Source organism: Lycium barbarum, chromosome 3 (genome assembly GCF_019175385.1).
Source record: "Lycium barbarum isolate Lr01 chromosome 3, ASM1917538v2, whole genome shotgun sequence".
Classification (NCBI taxonomy): Eukaryota; Viridiplantae; Streptophyta; class Magnoliopsida; order Solanales; family Solanaceae; genus Lycium; species Lycium barbarum.
Window position 1 is genome coordinate 76,575,027 of NC_083339.1, and position 9,336 is coordinate 76,584,362.

The window sequence follows — 9,336 nt, forward strand, 5'->3', positions numbered from 1 at the left end:
TCTATAACAGGTATGTGAAGCTATCCTTTCCTTTTTTTTTGGCATGATCTTTATGAAACAAATAGACGACGAGCATATAACTCCAAAGAAACTCCTATTCTTAGAGACACTAGGATGGCCAATGTTCATGATTCCCAGGACCTACTTCATTATGTCTTGATACGTACGTGTCTATGATTCCTGTAGTTCTATTTGATATAATTCATAGTGACATTCGAAGGGTACTTGACATGACTATTGTCGTTGATTTTCAAATGATAGTTCACTTTGATTATTCTATTGAGTCTCGAAAATGACTTAGTTTGCATATGGTTGCTCGCTACTCTGCTCGTGCATGCCGTTAATATATCTTTCACCGAGTCCCGGGCCGGGTATGTTTTCGTGCACAGTTTCACTGCATTGTTCACCGAGTCCCTCACTAGAGGGCTGGGTACGGTATATATATATATATGATGATGTGATTATGGCGCCGAGTATGGTATATGATGACTTTATTCACCGAGTCCCATAATGGGCCGGGTATGGTATATGATATAAACATGCATGATTCTCATCTCGTAAGGCACAGGTGTATTGGTATCTTTGATTATCATATTTGCCTCCTGTAATCTTTTATTCAGTTATGAGTTTCTTTATTGTATTTCATGCTTTATATACTTAGTACATATCTCGTACTGACCCCCTTTCTCCGGGGGGGGGGGGGGGGGGGGCTGCGTTTCATGCCTGCAGGTACAGACACTCAGTTTGGTGATCCTCCAGCTTAGGACTTCTGCTCAGCTATTTGGAGAGCGCCATTATTCCAGAACCTAGACTATTTTGGTACAGATCATTTGATATAGACTTATGTATATGTCCAGGGGTACGGCGGGGCCCTGTCCCGTCATATTTCACTTTTATACTCTTAGAGGTTTGTATCCATGTGTGGGTTGTATATAGGTTTTGGTCAGCTGTGTCGTACAGACCCGGAGAGTTACTAGGGCCCGTGCCCAGTCTATGCCCGAGATTGTACTTCAGTCGGCGATTTTTGCTACACCGCCACCTCTAGAGGAACTTAGAGCAGCAGCAGCTCCAGTTCAAGGGGCAGCCCCACCGCCAGCTCCCGAGGCCCCAGTACCTGAGCCTCCAGTTCCTCAGCCAGGGACGGAGGATAGGGCCATGAGAGATGCAGTTCAGCTGCTGACCAGATTTGTGGCAGGGCAGGCTCGCAGGCACGGACTAGGAGTTGACCATGCGGATAGATTTGATAGTTTGAGGGCTCGTGATGATCCGCAGGAGTTTATTCGGCAGATGCAGTGTACATTAAGGATAATCAAGGCTTCTGAGACTGAGTCTATTAAGTTGGCTCCATATCGGTTGCGGGATGTAGCTGTTAATTGGGATGAGTCTTGAGAGTTATCCAGGGGCGAGGGTGCTCCTCCAGCAGTATAGGATGAGTTTGTGGAGGCCTTCTTTGGCCACTTCCTGCCTACAGAGATGAGACGAGCTAGAGTTGATAGATTCTTACATTTGAGGCAGAGTGGCAGGAGCGTTCGAGAGTACAGTCTTGAGTTTGATTCATTGGCTAGATATGCGCCTACTATTGTAGCTGATATGGCTGATAGAGTGCATCGTTATGTGATGGGACTGGATCGCTATTTGATTGACAGCTGCGTGGCTCTTCAGCCAGGTATGGATATTGTTCGGGTACAGGCATATACACAGGGGGTAGAGGATCGACACAGAGGACGTTAGCCAGATAGAGTCTATGACAGAGGCCAGCATAAGAGGGCTAGATCGGCTGGTTATCCTGGTGAGTTTCGAGGCAGGCAGCCTCAGCAGTATATTAGATATTCTTCCCAGTCAGCACGGAGTGCACCCCCACAGTTTACAGGTAGGAGATTTGATAGCACGGGGTATTCAGGAGCCGGTCAGAGCTCCAAAGCTTCGGGTTCGCAGATGAATAGAGGTTTGAGTCAGTCGAGGCCACCTTTGCCTCGGTGTTCTCGGTGTGGTAGGCTCCATTCTGGGGAATGCCGTCTTGCTATAGGTGCTTGTTTTTCTTGCGGCCATCAGGGCCATATAAATAGAGAGTGTCCTTATGGGGATGGTGTAGGTGGTATGGCTCAGCCTACTGGGTCGGTTGATGGTTGATCTTTTTCTTTAGCTATGCGCCCTATAGGGCAGGGTATTCAGACACTAGTAGGTCGTGGTAGAGGTCGTGGCGGAGCTTCCAGTTCTAGCGGTCCTTCGAACCGCATATATGCTTTGGCTAGTAGGTAGGATTAGGAGGCGTCACCGAATGTCGTTACAGGTATATTATCGATTTTCTCTCGGGGCGTATATGCATTGATAGATCCAGGCTCCACCTTATCATATATATATCTCCCTTTGTTGCTAGTAGAATCGGAATAGAACCTGAGTTGATAGAACCATTTGAAATAGCTACACCGGTAGGAGATTCTGTCATAGCAAAGCAAGTATATAGAAATTGTTTGGTGATTATATATAGTCGTCACACCGTGGAAGATCTGATAGAGTTAGATATGACTGAGTTTGATGTTATTATGGGTATGGATTGGTTAGCTTATTGTTATGCTAACGTTGATTGTAGAGAAAAGATAGTTCGATTTCAGTTCCCAGGAGAGCCGACTATAGAGTGGATGGGGAATACAGCATCGCCGAGGGGTAAGTTTATTTCATACCTCGAGGCAAGGAAGATGGTTAGAAAGGGTTATATTTATCATCTGGTTCGTGTGCATGACCTGAAAGCAGAGGTACCGACTCTTCAGTCAGTCCCGATAGTTAATGAATTTCCAGATGTATTCCCAGACGAACTTCCAAGTCTTCCTCCTGAGCGGGAGATAGAGTTCACTATAGATGTATTGCCAGATACTCAGCCCATATCTATTCCTCCTTATAGAATGGCACCTGCAGAGCTGAAGGAGTTAAAAGAGCAACTGAGGAACTTATTAGAAAAGGGCTTCATCAGGCCTAGCACATCACCTTGGGGAGCGCCGGTATTATTTGTGAGAAAGAAAGATGCGTCGCTGCGGATGTGTATTGATTATAGGCAGCTGGATAAAGTAACAATAAAGAATACATATCCCCTCCCCATGATTGATGATCTATTTGACCAATTTCAGGGTGCTAAATGCTTTTCGAAGATAGACTTACGGTCAGGTTATCATCAGGTGCGGGTGAAGGAGGCAGATATTCGGAAGACTGCATTCAGGACCGGATACGGGCATTATGAATTTAGAGTGATGTCTTTTGGGCTGACCAATGCTCCAGCAGTATTTATGGATTTGATGAACCGAGTATTCAAACCATTCCTGGATATGTTCGTTATTGTATTTATCGATGATATTCTGGTCTATTCACATTCAGAAGAGGAGCATGCAGACCATTTGAGGACGGTACTTAGAGTACTCCAGCACCAGGAGTTGTATGCTAAGTTCTCTAAATGTGAATTCTGGTTGACTTCAGTAGCATTCTTGGGGCATATTATTGGAGCTGATAGTATTCGGGTAGATACACAGAAGATTGAGGCTGTAAAGACTTGGCCCAGACCCATGACACCTACTGAGGTTCGCAGTTTTCTGGGGCTAGCAGGATATTACAGGAGATTTGTAGAAAAGTTTGCCTCGATTTCAGCGCCTTTAACAAGGCTAACTCAGAAGGCAGCTAAGTTCCAGTGGACTGATGCATGTGAGCAAAGCTTCAAGTTGCTGAAAGACAAGTTACCTACGGCTCCAGTTCTAACTCTTCCAGAGGGACCAAATGGCTATGTTATTTATTGTGATAGACTGATGCATGTGAGCAAAGCTTCCAGTTGCTGAAAGACAAGTTGCCTACGGCTCCAGTTCTAACTCTTCCAGAGGGACCAAATGGCTATGTTATTTATTGTGATACTTCAGGTGTTAGACTAGGTTGTGTATTGACGCAGCATGGCAGGGTTATAGACTATGCTTCCCGACAGCTCAGAAAGCACGAAAGGAATTATGCTACTCATGATCTGGAATTAGCAGCGGTAATTCATGTCTTGAAGATATGGAAGCATTACTTATATGGTGTTCATTTTGATGTTTATACGGATCACAAGAGTCTCCAATATATCTTTAAGCAGAAAAAGCTGAATTTGCGACAGAGACGGTGGTTAGAGTTACTAAAGGATTATGATGTTGATATTCTATAACATCCAGGGAAAGCAAATATTGTAGCAGATGCTCTTAGCCGTAAATCTATGGGTAGCTTGACAGATGTGCAACCAGAGAGGAAGGAGATAGTTCGTGATATTTACCGACTAGCTAACCTTGGAGTCCGTTTGGCTGACTCGGGAGATGGTGGAGTTTCTGTTTGAGAAGTCGCTGAATCCTCTATCATAGAGCCTGTAAAGAGACACTAGTACGAGGACCCTGTTCTGGCACGGTATAGAGATATAACTCTTCAAAAGGAGAAGACCCCGTTCGAAGTTACACCTGACGGAGTGCTACGATATGAAGACAGATTATGTGTACCTGAGGTTGCAAGGCTACGACAACAGGTTATGGAAGAGGCACACTATGCCCGTTATTCTGTTCATCCAGGGTCAACGAAGATGTATCATGACCTCAGATGTTTATATTGGTGGGATGGCATGAAGAAGGACAGAGCGGAGTTTGTTGCTCAGTGCCCGAATTGTCAACAGGTTAAGGTCGAGCATCAGAAGCCTGGTGGGTTATTACAGGAGATAGAGATCCTAACTTGGAAATGGGAAGTAATTAATATGGACTTCATTACAGGTTTACCTCGCACTCCACGGAAGTATGACTCTATATGGGTTATTGTGGATAGGCTGACAAAATCAGCCCATTTTCTTCCGGCCAGGACTACTTATTCAGCTGAGGACTATGCAAGGTTTTATATCAAGGAGCTAGTGAGACTTCGTGGGGTTCCCACATCTATTATATCGGATAGAGGAGCTTAGTTTACAGCTAAATTCTGGAGATCATTCCAGAAGGGATTAAGGACACAGGTGAGTCTTAGCACAACATTTCACCCTCAGACTGACGGACAGGCCGAGCGTACCATTCAGACGCTAAAAGATATGTTGCGAACCAGTATCATTGACTTCAGAGGTAGCTGGGACGATGCCACTTATCGAGTTTTTTTATAACAATAGCTACCATTCTAGTATCCAGATGGCACTGTATGAGGCCTTATATGGGAGGAAGTGCAGGTCACCTATCGGTTGGTTTGATGTTGGTGAGACTAAATTGATAGGCCCAGACATAATCCAGCAAGCTATTACATCCCGTGTTTTCATGCGATGGAAAGTGTGTAAGTTAAATGACATTAGTAACTGAAACGAGGTTATCCCCAAGTTTATAGGTGGTTAGAGAGATGGTACAAATGTATCGTAAGGATTAGAAGTTAAACAAATCGAAGAAAATAAGTTTCGTAAAGGTTCGAAATTTATTTTAATGAAATATGGACCAAGCTATAACATCCCGTATTTTTTGGACCAGGAAATTGAACCGTCCAACATAAGCAATTTTACTGAGGCCGTAGGATTTGGCCATGTTCAAGCATGAAAATCAAGAACTCGGGTTTACAAGGAACGAAGTGCTAAAATAATTTAGGACTTAACAAGTGTGACGACGGTGATTGGGAATAATATTTGGTGCATGTACAAAGAAGCTATGGACTAGAATTCTACCTCATGATTATGATAATGAGTATATGTGTGTTAAAAGTGTCCATGTTTAAGTGAATTGAGATTAAAAAAATTAATTATTGTATTAATTAAAGCTTAATGGATAAATATTACGTTCATATAATCCACGCGTGTCATTAATAATTGAGCTGCAAGTGGAAGTATGCGTGCATATTATGTGGATATGGCAGCATGTTAATCAATATAGGTGATGAGTCAAATGCATGTAGATTGCATATTGACACGTGGGAAAAAGAGAAGGAATTGTCAACATTAAGTGTGCTAGCACTTTTCACTACTATTTACATTTGGAAAGAGAACATAAATAGTATGAAACCATTTGATACAACAAACTAATGTATTCAGTGAGAAAAATCATGTGGCAATGTTATTCCATGAATAGATACACATAACAACGTTATTAAAATTTACAGTCTTCGCTCACCGCTTCAATCTCGTTGTTCTGTTTTGTTGTTTTGCTGAATCCGGGTTTTCTTCGTAGTGAAGTAAGGTGGAAGAAGATTATTTCTTGGAATATAAGGTAAGAATTCTCCTCTACTAGATATATTTAAATTCTTCCAGGTCATAGTTAAATTATGAGACGGGGACTACGAAATTAATTGCGGGAAATCGGATAAATTGTTATTGCTATCATGTGGACTGTTTGGTGGTTGTTATAAATTGTTTGGTGTGCTGGAATATCATGGGATTGGCTGTAGTTGTTGTTGTTGTGCTTGTTGTCATACGATATATATACGAAAATAAAAGAGTGTATACAAGTATCGGTATAGGAATATATATTGGGCTGTTGTGGAGGTAATTTCAGAATGGATTTAATTTTAGTTTGATATGAAATTATTGGTATTGTTGTTGTCGGTATAATGATTGATACTTTGGCTAAGTTGGAATCACGAGGAATATTATGTTTTTAGGAAAGATGCTGCCCGAATATCGTTAGATTTCTAAGTAATTAAGGATTGGTTTGAAAGAGTATCCTAATTTAATTATTGGCATATTTGGTATTATTTGTAGATGGTATGAGATTAGTGAGACGTGGGCCAAATTCTATAGGGTTATGAAGTGAGTTATTGTTCTGATTCCATAGAATTTATGTGATGATGTTGTTGAATGATATGAAGTTTGGTTAGAACGAATTATACAGGGGATTCATTAAATCATTTGTTAAGTTAATATGAGTTTAAAGCTAATTCCTACGGACTGATTTGAGCATATCGCTTTGGGATATAGACTCGCAGGTTCAAGAAATGAGACATGGGATGAGTAAGTAAGTGACGGGGTATGTAAAGCTATCCCTTCTTTCTTTTGGCATGATCTTTATGAAACAAACAGACGACGTATATGACTCCAAAGAAGCTCCTATTCTTAGAGACACTAGGATGGCTAATATTCTTGATTCCCAGAACTTATTTTATTATGTCTTGATACGTGTCTATGATTTCAGACGTCCTATTTTGATATAATCCATTCGAAGGGTACTTCATATGACTATTGTCTTAATTTTCAAATGATAGCTCATTTTGATTATCCTATTGAGTCTCAGATATGACTTAGTTTGCATATGGTTTCGCACTACTCTGCTCGTGCATGCTGTTAATGTATCTTTCACCGTGTCCCGGGCCGGGTATGTTTTCGTGCACAGTTTCACTGTATTGTTCACCGAGTCCCTCACTAGAGGGTCGGGTACGGTATATAGATATATATGATGATGTGATGATGGCACCGAGACCCCTGATGGGCCGGGCATGGTATACATGTATACGACTTTATTCACCGAGTCCATGATGGGCCGGATATGGTATATGATATAGCTATGCATGATTTTCATTTCATAAGGCACAGGTACAGTGATTTCTTGGTTGTCATACTTGTCTCCTGTAATCTCTATTTCAGTCATGATCTTCTTTATTGTATTTCATGCTTTATATACTCAGTACATATCTTGTACTGACCCCCATTTCTACGCGGGGCTGCGTTTCATGCCCGCAGGTACAGACACTCAGTTCGGGGACCCTCCAGCTTAGGACTTTTACTGAGCTGTTTTGGAGAGCTCCATTGTTTCGGAGCCAAGATTATTTTGGTACAGATCTTTGATGTAAACTTACACATATCCAGGGGTACAGCGGGGCCCTGTCCCGTCATATTTTACTATGATACTCTTAGAGGTCTGTAGACATATGTGGGTTGTATATGGGTTATGGTCAGCTGTGTCGATATGATTTGTTCTGGATACTCCCGTATGTAGTGGCAGCCTTGTCGGCTTGCGTATTGTGTTGTGCTTTGGTTAGTTGTGACTTCTCAGGAGATAGGTTTATGATATGTGACGTTATGAACCTTTAGTTGCTTTTACAAGTATCCATTCCGTCCATAGTTTCAGTTTGACTATATCTAACAAGTTCGTATACGAGTGTCCAGTTCGGGCACTAGTCATGGCCCATGGGGGTTGGGTCGTGACACAATCGGTAGATAAGGTAAAGCTCATTCAGGAGAGATTATTGGCAGCCCAGTCGGCTGGAAATATAGTTATAGATATGTATGGGTGTTGTTGTTCATGATAATATTATACTCTTTTCCATGTGTTTGTGATTTTGCGAAGTAAAGGTCGAAGATTGTATTTCGATGGACTGTTTTGAGCTTGCTATTGAAACGATATTGAAGTAATTTTCTTGTACATAGATGGTAGTTGATGTTGTTGTCGTGTTGTTATTGATATGGTTCATAAATTTGGAAGAAAACAAGTGTATAACGTATCGTATACGAAGTGTATGTTGGTTTGTTGGGTGTATAATCTTAGATGTTAACGATTTGAGTGAAAAGGAATAGGAGAGGTTATTGGGTTGTTATATATATTGTTGGTGCTGATGTGCTAATCGGAGATTAAGTGGAAGTTCGGGTTAGGCGAGTTATATAGAGGAAATGCTGCCCGATTTCCGTTAAGTTCTTAACTAATCAAAATACTAATCAAGGAGTATAAACTAAGAAGTCATTCCCATAAGTGATTGGTTGTAGATTTATAAGTTTGGGAAGTCGTAGTTTGTTAACAATAGTGTTACTCTCATATTAATAGGCTAAAGGGGCGACGAAGCAAGCTTGGTTAGGTTTGATCTATAACATGTATGTGAAGCTATCCTTCTCTTCTTTTTGGCATGATCTTTATGTTATAGCCCGTATTTTTGTATGTCGAATTATTTGTAAGCTAATTGGCATAAGTTAAGGAAAAGATTATTTTGGGATATGAAATAAGGACTTTTAATCCTCGATTTTAATTAGTGCACGATTTGTTTATAAATTTCAATTAGTATAGAAATATTATTGGAGATTAGGGACTAATTAACTATGATTAGATTATTAAGTGGAGATTAGTGATTAATTAAGTAGCTAATTAGGTAATTAGAGTGGGCCCCACCAATTTAATTAAAAAACAAAGGATGAGTCATTATAGAGGGACATGTGTCCATTTTATGGGCAGCCTATATAGCTTAAGGTGATGACTAATTCATCAAGCCGTAATCCATTTTTCATTCACCAAAGTTGAGTGAGGAAAGAGAAGTTCCAAAGCTCTAGAGAGAGAGAGAGAGAGTCACGGCCATGACAGCCACCTAGTGAGCTCTCGGCCAGCTCCTCTTCTCCCCCCTTCTACACAA